Source organism: Mus caroli, unplaced genomic scaffold, assembly GCF_978045245.1.
Source record: "Mus caroli unplaced genomic scaffold, Mus_caroli_1 scaffold_5, whole genome shotgun sequence".
Lineage (NCBI taxonomy): Eukaryota > Metazoa > Chordata > Mammalia > Rodentia > Muridae > Mus > Mus caroli.
The window spans coordinates 21,019,990-21,032,047 of record NW_028227260.1 but is presented as its reverse complement, the minus strand read 5'-3'; the positions used below and the strand labels follow the sequence as shown (position 1 = coordinate 21,032,047).

The 12,058-nt window shown below is 41.3% G+C and overlaps 1 protein-coding gene and 1 non-coding gene across 4 annotated transcripts in view; one reads left to right on the top strand and one right to left on the bottom strand.

Moving 5' to 3' along the window:
* The window catches only part of Phf8 (PHD finger protein 8), a 119,167-nt gene that overhangs the window by 18,024 nt on the left and 89,085 nt on the right, over positions 1-12,058 (top strand). The gene's annotated exons all lie outside the window — the stretch shown is intronic.
* LOC115030163 (small nucleolar RNA SNORA4) lies at positions 7,568-7,674 on the bottom strand. Its single transcript, XR_003835786.1, has one exon. It is a non-coding gene; the product is annotated as a small nucleolar RNA SNORA4 (small nucleolar RNA).

Here is a 12,058-nt window from a genome sequence, read left to right as displayed (position 1 = left end):
AGCAGTCTCAGGTCCCGCGTGATTGGACTGGAGCAGAAGCTGTGTTCCACTCACCAGCAGTCCCAAAATCCTGCGGCGGGGGTCGTGGGTAGCTGGCGGGTGTCAGGCAACCCTGCGCTCCCGCTACCCTGGCGCTGATCCGGCCGGGTGAGGCCTGTGGCCCTACTCAGGCCGGTTTCTGCTTCCCTAACTAATGCAGTCTCAGGTCCCGCGCAATTGGATTGGAGCAGAAGCTGTGCTCCCCTCACCAGAAGTCTTAAGATCCTGTGGCGGGTGTTGTGGGCAGTTGGCGAGTGTCAGCAGACCCTGCGCCCCAGCTGCTCAGGTGCTTTTCTGACCGGAAGAGGCTTGTGGCCCTGTGTGGGCTGGATTTCTCTCTCCCCAACCAGAGCAGTCTCAGGTCCCGCGTGATTGGACTGGAGCAGAAGCTGTGTTCCACTCACCAGCAGTCCCAAAATCCTGCGGCGGGGGTCGTGGGTAGCTGGCGGGTGTCAGGCAACCCTGCGCTCCCGCTACCCTGGCGCTGATCCGGCCGGGTGAGGCCTGTGGCCCTACTCAGGCCGGTTTCTGCTTCCCTAACTAATGCAGTCTCAGGTCCTGCGCGCAATTGGATTGGAGCAGAAGCTGTGCTCCCCTCACCAGAAGTCTTAAGATCCTGTGGCGGGTGTTGTGGGCAGTTGGCGAGTGTCAGCAGACCCTGCGCCCCAGCTGCTCAGGTGCTTTTCTGACCGGAAGAGGCTTGTGGCCCTGTGTCCACTATGATATTTTTGATGATAAGAATCTGGAACTGTGGAGGTTAAGTGATTTTCTGAGTATGAATTTGAATTTCAAATTAATTGTTTCTAGAGTAGTGTTCTCAAATTTAGAAAAAAAATGAATAATTTCATTTCTCTTGTAAGGCAGTAGAGTTGTGCTAAACACTATGTTTTGTAGAACAGTGCACTTTAAACTTTAGTGTGTATCAATTATTTGAAAGACCCATTAAAAAAAACAAGATAGATCCCAACCTCAGTTTCTGACTCAATGTGTGTGTGTGTGTGTGTATACACATATACATATATATATATGCACGTCAGAGGGTAACTTTTCAGGAGTTAGTTCTCTGATTCTGCCTTGTTGAAGCAACTCCCTTGTTTCTGCTGCACTTACTCCAGGCTAGCTAATCTGTGAACTTGTGGGCAGCTCTCTTGTTTTCACCTCCCATCTATTTTCACCTCCCCTCTCCCTTAGGAGTACTGGGGTTTACAGATGTACACCACTGCATCTGACTTTTTTATGCAGGTTCCAGGGATTGAGTTTGGGTCTTAAATGGCAAGTGCTTTTACCTGTTGAGCCATATCAGCAGCCAGACCTATATGTATTTTAATCATACTCACCCCCCATTACCCTCTTTCACCCTCTCACCCCTTCCTGATCCCCTTCCTATTCCCAACTCTTTTCTTCTACTTTTATGTCTTTTTTTAATAACTCATTGGATTTAAGGAGGCCTCCTTATCAGGATTACTTACTAACAACTTAGCAGTGGCTGAACCACTAAAGATTTGCTTTTATATCTCCAGGGAAGGTTGGAGCTTTGTGAGCCCCTACCTTTTCCAGGACAGAATGTTAGAAGAACAATCTTGTGCAAATCTACAGGTAATCAAGAGTTTAACAGCCATGTCATGCCCAGAACTCTGTGTTCCAAACTGCTCTCCCACCTTCCTCAGGTTTTTACATTTTTCTGTTTCTTCCAAGATGTTTCATGAGCCTTGGAGGGAGTGCTGTGTTCTATTTATACACAGTAAATCATTTATTCTTTGTCCTGTGATTATAAGTTTGCACTTACGACCATTTATACTACTAGAAAGAGAAGGGCTTTTTTCCTGGTTTTTTGTTTGTTTGTTTGTTTTTTATTGTTATTGTTGTTTTTTGGTGTTTGGTTTTTTTGTTGTTGTTGTTTTTCTTTTTTGAGACATTTGAGACAGGGTCTCACTATATAGCCTTGGCTGGCCTGAGTATTCTGTAGACCAAGCTGTCCCCAGAGACCCGCCTTTGTTTGCCTCCCAAACACTGAGATTAAAGGAATATACCAACATGATCAGCAAGAGAAACTTCTTTTACTAAGCTGAGAGCAGTAATATTCTATAGGCATGAACATGGTTATTTAGATGGTAATTTGATGGGCACATTATGTTCACTGAGCAGAACAACTGTAGTAGCTTAATCACCCAGGCCTGTGATCTCTTTAACTACAAGCTTTTGACCTGTTTTATGGTACCAGTTTTTCTTTGCATGGAATTCCTTGTTTGTTTTGTTTGGAGGAAAATATTTTTGTTTAAATTAAGTTTGTTGGTACGACCCCCACCCCCACCCCCCGGTTTGGCTAAAGAAAACTGACTTTTCTTCCTCTGTAGCCACTGACTGCCAATAGTTTCTCGGCTAGGGGGTAGAACCTCATCTCTATGCTGGAGGTTTTTTTTTTTTTTTTTTTTTTTTTAAGATTTTTTTATTTTATATATGTGAGTATACTGTCACTGTCTTCAGACACTCCAGAAGAGGGCATCAGATTCCATTACAGATGGTTGTGAACCACCATGCTGGGAATGGAACTCAAGACCTCTGGAAGAGAGCAATCAGTGCTCTTAACTGCTGAGGTGTCTCTCTAGCCCATCCATGCTGGAGTTTTAACCGGTTTGATCTTATGCAAGTTTTGTGCTGTGCTAAGAACTCTATTTGTTATGGGTTTATGAGTGCAATGACTCCAACCTGTCCAGAAGATATTATTTCACAACAGTCTACTCTTAAAATTTTTCTGCCCCTTCTTCTACAATGTTTCCTGATCCTTAAGGAAAAGGGTGTGATATAAACTTGTATTTTTTTTCCAAGACAGGGTTTCTTTGTAGCCTAGGCTGTCCTGGAACTCACTCTACAGACCAGGCTTTCCTGAAACTCACTCTACAGTCCAGCCTGGCCTGGACTCAGGAGATTCCCCCTACTTCTGCTTCTCAAGTGTGCCACCAAAGGTGTGAGCCACCATTGCCTGGCTAATCCCTATCTTACAACCCCCTGCCCCCTTCTCTTAGGTTCTCTGAGCCTTTCAGGGAGAGAGGTGTGATATAGATGTCTCATTTAGAGCTGAGCACTCCACAGTGACTTACTCTCTGCATTTTGACCAGTTGTGAGAAACTGTATTAAACATCATCCACTACATAAAGAAATTTCTCTGATGAAGGGGCCTATAGATATTTAGAAATATTTAGAAGGTAGTATAATGAAGGGAAGGTAAATAATGGAGGTAAAGGTTTAAGTGGGGAGTAGATATGAGGGTGAAGTGGGGGAGGTAGAGGGATAACCAGCACTAAAGATGTTTGAAAAAGCCATATAAATAATAGTTTATAAGCTTCCTGTTATATGTACATCCATACACACAGACAAGCTTAATTTAATTTACCTCACATACCAGGATAATGCCCATCTCAGAAGCTGTAGATTATCAAAAAGCCCAATGCCAGGGGTGAAATACTCCATATGGGAAGGTGGTCATAGAGGTCACTCCCCTCCAAAACATCAATACAGAGTATTGTTATTGTTCTTAGTTATTCACTAGAACTTGTTGGTAAGATCCTGTTGCTGAAGACACCATACACTTTGATCACAGGATATGGAAAATTCAAGCAGGTTCTGTCCTGGAAGCATTCTTCATACTAGGTAACTTTCATAGTATCAGAAGGTGTTTTTGTAGGCTGCTGGGAAAGAAAAACCATCAACACTCTTACCCAGCTGTGAATCCTGTGAGCTACGGGACTGGCCTGGCATGCTCACTGGCTCAATAGTAGCATGAATGCTATGGAGGTAACCAGCAGCTTTCTAATTGGACTTAAGGCCTGATCCACAATGGGAAACTCATGCTATGTTCTGTAAACCTGCCCAAGAACTTGTTGTTAAGCAAGTTATAGGCTCTGCTAATATAATTTTGCTAAAGGGATATAATATCAAACCGCCTTCTGAATTCTTTTTTAAAAAATCTAGTTCTATTCCTTCTTTCCTCCCACCTCCCTCTGCTTCCTCTTCTTTCTTTCTTCTTCCCTCCTTTCTGTGTGTGAGCTTTTGTGTATGTATGTGCCATGGTGTTCATGTGGGCATCAAAGGTCAACTTGTTGGCATCAATTCTCTCTACTATGTGGGTCCTTGGGATCAAACTCATTAGGCTTACAGACAGAACAAGGACCTTTAATCTGCTTAATAACTTTACCAACCCTCTTTTTTTGTTTCTCCCTCTTTCAAAATTAACTCTTATTTATGACTATTTATGTACAGGCATGCATGCTTGTTTGTGTGTATCTGGGTGTGTGTACTGAGTCCTTGTGCTTGCCTGTGTGTGTGTATTCATGCCTGTGTGTGTGTGTGTGTGTGTGTGTGTGTGTGCATGCCAGCATGGGCATAAGTCCCTGTGTGTACATTCGTGCCTGCATGTATGTGTGTGCATGTTTGTATGTGTGCTTGCATGTGTCTCCCTGCATGCTTGTGTGTATATAGTTTTGTATATAGTTTTTTCTCCCCTGCAGCTCAATCCCAGACAATGCCAGGCAAGCATTTTGTCATTGAATTATCCCCAGTCTTTATCCCTTTCCTTTCAGTCTACATTTAAACATGAAATGAGATTTTATTTTTAAATTAAGTATGTGTATGTGTATGTATGTGTATGTGTGTGTGTTGCTCGATTTGTAGGCAGGGGGAGGGCTTGCATGTGGAGGTTAGAGAACACATTTGTAGAGTTGATTCTCCTTTTACCTTTCTACATAAATTCCAGGGACTGAACTCAGGGCTTCAGGCTTTGAGGGAATCATCTTGCCAGCCTCTGTTTTAGTTTTTGAAAGGGGTCTTACATAGCTCAACTGACTTCAAACTTGGCTATGTAGCTAAAAGTGACCTTGAACTCCTGATCCACCTGCTACCAACCCCTAAACTTGGATTATAGACCTGAGATAACATTTTTGGTTTTATTCAGTACTGGGGATTGAACCCAGGACTTTGTGTATGCTAGGTAAGCATGGTACCAAAATGAATGATCCTTAATCTTTCCTCTGTTCTATATGCCTCTGTTTACATTTTCCCTCCTTTCGGAGGGTTACTTAAACCTATTTTATAATTCCATATTGCTTTTTTCTTTAGTATATTTGAATGTGGCTCTGTATACATTTTCACTTTTTACTACAGTCACCTGGTATTTGTATTTTCCCAGTTCAAGTGAGGAGTAAAAATTTCTCTTTACGTTCTTTTAATGTGTTCTATGTACATTGAGAACTACATCAGAATGCCATAATGTTTGGTTCTGTATTTTAACAGGTTCTCTAGATGTTCTTGATATTTAGAAAATGAGAAACATTCAGGCCAGTGGTGGCTCATGCCTTTAATCCCAGCACTCAGGAAGCAGAGGAAGGTGAATTTCTCTGAGTTCAAGGCCAGCTTGGTCCGCAGAGCAAGTTCTAGAACACTCAAGGTTACACTGACTCCAAAAACCAAAAAAAGAAAAAAATTTGAGGAACATGAGTCAGTTAGGGTTGGATCCCAGCATCACATAAGCCTGCCATGGTTGTACATGTCTGTAATTCTAATACTCAAGACTATGGAAGCCAGGAGGATTAGAAATTCATGGTAATCTTTGCTATATAGTGAGATGAGGCCCTGTCTCCGAAAAACTCCCCCAGAAATTCTTGTCTTGTTAGAAAATGGTGACTTACCAGAGTCCGTGTTGATGAGAAACGGTTTTATTTTCAACATATATCAATATGGGACTTGCTGATAGATTCGATTGGGATTGTGAAAGAAAGAGGTAAGGAGTGACTTCATTTTGAGGAGTTTTAATATAAATGGGAATAGAGTAATGGGACAGTGACTGAGAAGCTTACAAGATATGTAGAGAATGGCCTGTTTTGTCTGTAACATCAGGTTATTTTGGAATTTAGTTCTTTTAAATGGCAAACTCATATGCCAGGTACTGAGCAGAGAGCAGAAACTTCTCAGGTACATGGAGCTTGTTTAGTTTCTTTAGCACTACTCCAAGTCCTTTGCCTGGAGGCAATGGAGCCAGTGGTGAGAACTATGGGTACCTTTGCTTCTATTTTTGTAGATTGTGTTCTATCTGATAAAGGTTGTTGCAAGAATCCCAAACCAAAAATTGATTTGGATTTTTTCTGAGATTTTTTTAAATGAAGGAAGGTAAAATATACTCTTCCTTTCTTTATTTATGGATGAAGATATTGGCTTTCCAAATTATAGGTTGGTGACAAGGCCTAGCTCCCTGAGTATTCTCAGAGAGCAGAGGCTGAGCATATTGGAAGCCAGATAGAATCTTGAGCAAAATTTGTCTGGCTGTTCTGGCTCCTCTGATCTTTGGGTCCCACTTAGTTCCACAGCCCTGAACGAAGCAATCAAGTGCCTGATTTTACATTCTTGTAGCATTTGGTTCTACTTACGGTTACATTTTAGTTGCATACTTGGTTAGATATTACGGGCTCATGAAGACCAACATTTTTGTATTATGCTGCTACTTAAATAGTTTTATAATTGCTAGCAATTTGCCTAACTATTCAGACTAATTTTCTTATTGTTATAGATAACATTTATCATGTATTAAGCACTTGAATACTTTAAGTTCATTGAATCCTAGCAACATCTCTAAAAGGTGGTTACTAGTAATTTTTCTGTTTCACAACTTATAGAAACTGGGACACAAAGAATTTATATAAACTTCCTATGTTCACACAGTTATACATGGAAGAAGTAAAATTCGAACCAGATAGTTTGGCTCCTGTATTTTTTATCTTTTAACCTCTGTATTTTAGTGTCTCAATGCTGTACAGAGTGTCTCTGATTTGTTATAAAGATTAAATATTATAATATATTTAAAGTCCATAGCTTAGTTTTCTTTTATGTAGGCTTTTCTTCTCAGTTACTTATATGTAGGCTTTAAATTTACTCATTCATTTGGCAATTATTGTTCTGTTTTACTTACTTTGTAGCACTTAATGAAACTGTTCTACCATTGCCTGTCTCTTTCCCTCTAGAATGCTCATTCTATAGGAATCTACATACAATTAACATTTATTTATATACTCATTTACTTAGTAAATATTTGTTGAGTGCCTACACTGAGCCCAGCTTAATTTCGGTGCTCCATGTTATAATAATTCTCTTCACCAAGGAAGCTACCCTGAGTAAGACAGCATTTACTACTCTTGGTACTTGGTGATAATTGTTGAGACAGTGCATTAACTTTGGCTTATCTGCCTCCCTAGTTTAAGGAATTATCTAGCTCATTGCATGTTTGCTGAATTAGTATGGATAGTAAATGAAACAAGACTGGGAGATGGAAGAGCTGAGGACTTTTGGTGAATACCAGAATTTCTGTGTGCTGGATGTAGTCAGCGCAAATGGCAAGTGAATGAACATTTGTTGTTGGTCAGCGTAGGTAGAGGTGAAATACGTAGTATGCAGCAGGAGTGTCTGCAGTACAGAAGAGGAGCAATAGCACCATGGGCTAGCAATATGAATCTAGCTGGTTTTACTCCCCCCACCCACTGCAACCAATGTAGGCCACAATATAGTAATGAACCATACAAAGTGGTATAGCCCACTGTGGAGTGTGGTCTTACTCATTCTACCAAATAGCCTGATGGTTTTACTTTTCTGTTGTCCATTTTTTGTGGTGTTATAGATCAAACACTTATGGCCTCATTCATATTAGACAAGTATTTAATCTCTAAACCACATTCCCAGGCCTTTTTTAGATTAAGGGTGGCTTCATGAGCATGTGAATCCTGTTGTCACATGGAGCCCTACAGTTGAGGTTTAATGCAATGCTTGTTGTCCCAAAAGTCTTAATATATTTTAACTTTGGATTTTTGTATGTGGCATCAGTGGATTGTGTGCTGAGAACTTAGATCCTAGAGTTCTCTGGTCCTACATCTTCTTTCTTGCCTTCCTGAAAAGGATCATGGCTAATTGCCTGAGACTCTGTCCTTAAGTGGAGATGTGGAGAAATTCAGGGTCCAGAGCATGCATACTGTATACTGAGTGATTTGCCTTTACCCCCAAGAGCGTGACAGAAAAAATAAAAAACTCATATTGCCAAGGTTAGGTCTATAATTATAATTATTCAGGAGGCTTAGGCAGAAGAATCACAAGGCAGCTTAGTGAGACCCTATCTCAAGTAGGATGTTTGTTTGTTTTGAATCAGGGTCTCATTATGTAGTTACAGCTGTTCTGGAACTCATAGACCAGGCTGACCTTGAACTCACAGAGGTCTACTTGCTTCTGCCTCTCAAATGCTAGAATTAAAGGCATACACTGCTATACTTGTATTGAGACCCTATCTCAAAAAAGGAGAAATAGAGCTAGAGTTTTAACTATGTGATAGAGCCTTGCATGTATGGCCCTGGGTTCAGTCCCTAGCCACAAAAACAAAACAAACAAAACCCAGGAAAAAAACAGTAATAACAACTGAACTTCATGTGTATTAGTTACTTTTGTATTGCTATGATAAGCAATACAAAATGCATGCCTGAAGCAACTTGTAGAAGGATTGGTTTATTTTGGGTTTATAGTTCCACAGGGATAAGAGTCCATTACAATCATCATAATGACAGTGGTGGAGGTGGAGGTGATGCATGTGCATGGAAGAAAGCACCAGGCATGGCAGTAGGAATAGCAACAAGCAGAGAAACCTCATGGCTTTTGAAACCTTAGAGCCCACCACCAGTGGCATACATTCTCTAGCATACTTTCTCTAAGTCTAGCCAAGCAGTGTAACCAAGTGTGAACCAAGTGTTCAGACACACAAGAACATGGATGATATCTCATTCAAATTACCACACCATGGTGACCTGAAAGACCACAGAAAGTAAAAAGTTCTTTTTTATGTTTCTGAAGAAGGGGCTCTTGCTTTTTATTTATAGTAAGCATATTCATTTATATAATTGATGCTGTGTGTGAGGGATAAAAGATGACACCAGAGAGGCAAGGCCTTTTTAGGCCATGGGCAATTCATTCTTAAAGAAAAATTGGGAGTACATACATACCATGCATGTCCTTTTGGGTCTGAGTTACCTCACTCAGGATGATATTTTCTAGTTCCATCCATTTGCCTGCAATACTCAGTATGTCCTTGTTCTTAATAGCTGTGTAGTACTCCATTGTGTAAATGAACCACATTTTCTGTATCCATTCTTCTGTTGTGGGACATCTGGGTTATTTCCAGCTTCTGGCTATCACAAATAAGGCCACTATGAACATGTGCCCCTGTGGCATGGTGGGGCATCTTTTGGGTATATTCCCAAGAGTGGTATTGGGTGAGGGAAAAGGACTGAAGCTCTGAGGGCCAGCAGAAAGAATGGAAACAGGCAGCCTTGGGAGATAGGAGGTTGGGGGGACCCTTCAGAATGCACCAGAGACTTGGGAAGTAAGAAACTCTCAGAACTCAAAGAGAGGGACCTTAGATGAAATGCCCGACAGTAGAGAAAGGAAACGTATAGAGCCCACCTCCAGCAGGAAGACAGGACATCAAATGAGGGATGGGGTTGCAATCCCAAAGTCACATCTCTGACCCATAATAGTTCCTGTCTGAATGAATTACAGGGATGCAAATGGAGAGGAGCCTGAGGAAAAGAAGGTCCAGTGACAGGCCCAAAGTGAGATCCAGCTCAGGGGGAGGCCCCAAGGCCTGACACTATTACTGAGGCTATAGAGCACTCTCAAAAAGGGACCTAACATGACCGTACTCTGGAAGACCCAACAAGCAGCTCAAATAATCAGTTGCAGATATTTGCACCCAACCAATGGACAGAAGCAGCTTACACCTGTTGTTGAATTAGGGAAGGCTGAAAGAAGCTGAGGAGAAGGGCGATCCTGTAGGAGGACCAGCAGTCTCAATTAATCTGGACCCCCAAGATCTCTCAAACAATGGACCACCAAACAGACAGCATACACCAGCTGATATGAGGCCCTGAACACACATACAGTAGAAGACTGCTGGGTCTGTGCTCAGAGATGATGCATCCAACCCTCAAGAGGAAGCCCCAGGGAGTTTAGAGGTCAGGTGGGTGGGGTGTGGGGACATCCATGTGGAGGCAGGGTGGGGAGGAGGTATGGGATGTGAAACAGTCAAAGGGTGGACGGGTATGTGTGTGTGTGGGGGGAGTTAAAATATGGAGTGTAAAAATGTAAATAATAAATTAAAAAAAAGAAAAAGAAAAAATAGGGAGAGACTGGAGAGATGGTTCAGCAATTCACTTGCTGCTTACTTTTTCAGAGGAGCTGAGTTCAAATCCCAGCACCCATGTCAGGTATTCCAAAACTACTTGTAACTTCAGCTCCAATACCCTCTTTCTGCTTCTAAGGACACCCTCTAATACATGTACACACACACAAAAATGAAAATAAGAGCTTTTGAGGGGTTTTGGGTATGAGATAATGAGAGATTACATTTTTTAAAATGTAATTAATTGATGTTATGTGTTTTTGTATGCCTGAGTATGTATGTACACCATGTGTGTGCTGCAGCCCGAGGAGGTCAGAAGAAGGTGTTGGATCTCCTAGAACTGGAGTTTCTGGATCCTCTGCTTAATTACTGAGCCATTTCTCTAGCCCACACTTCATTTTTTAGTGATCATTTTGGTATGGAGAATCATTTTTCGTGGAGACAGAGTTGAGCTTTGGAGTCTATTTGGGTGAGTAGGACAATAATTCTAGTTAGAGATCATCACCTGTGTTATGGCTGCAACAGTAAGAATGGCAGAGGCACACAAGTGAGAGCTAAAGAATTAGGATATAGAACTGATAATTTTGAGTTTTTTACCATGTTTAAACTGCTACCCATTCCAAAAGGGGGCCATTTTGAGCTATATAAATGTAGATAGAGATGTTTGGCTGTGAACTGTCGGAGAGGGGCAGACAAGAAGGAATGAAAGGAAAAGAAGCGTGGGTTTTTAAGGTCAGTATACTTGCTTACATAGTATTGTAAAGAAAGAGAAAGAAACAGGGTGAGAGATTGAAGATACCATAGAAAGAAGGGACAAATAATTGATCAAATAAAAAATGTGATCTGGGTGCCAGCACTGGCTTTAGGAGGAAGGAAAGATAGCATTTCCACTTTTAACAAGAGGAAAGGGTGGGTGAAGGAAGAAGAGCTGTTATTAGAAGCCAAATTTTTTTCTTGTCTGATTATTTCCTTTCTGTTTTATTTTTCAAGAAAGGAAGTAAATCATTTGCATGGAGAGAAGGGAGAGATAATGGGATCAAGTTTACTCTGGATTGTGGAAAGGAAAGAGCTGAGTAGGAAATTATGGGAGAATTATCAGTCAGTATAATCTATATATTTTACACAGTGAAAATATTTTGCCACCAGTCCAATGGGTTATTTCTTCTCCAGCACATCCAATGGTCTATTGTAGTGGAATTGAACTAGGGATAGGTTTGCAAATGTGATGAAAGGTAGGTGGGACAAGTGAAGAGTGCTGGAATTTAAGATAGATAGGTTGAAGTCAAGAATGGGTAGATTTGGTGCCACAGGCCTGTAATCCCGTTATTCAGGAACTGAGGTATGGGGATTTTGAGTTTAAGGCCAGCATAAGACCTTCTCTGAAAACAAAGCATAAAGTTAAAAAAGAATGTACTGGGTGTGGTGTGGTGTAGTGTGGTGGCAGAAGGGGGATACCCAGAAGGCAAAGACAGGTAGATCTCTGTGAGTTCCAGGCCAGCCAGGAGTACACAGTGAGACCTTGTTTCATACAACAACAAAACAAATTAAACAAAGAACTGGTGAAAAGTAGGAGCAGCTAGGATGTTTTGAAAGCAAAGAATATGTATAGTGAGAACCTGGTGGATATATTAATGGTGAAATGGAACATGTATTTCATATTCCAGAAGTGAGCCAATTGCTGGCCAAAGTCTGGGGGATGATTATGAGAGTAGCTGAAATGAGAGTGGAGGTAACTATCTGAACTTGATAAGGTCAAAGAAGTTGGGTCTCTGTGTTATTCCTGATACCTCGTAGAATATTGAAACGACTTCATGAGGAAAA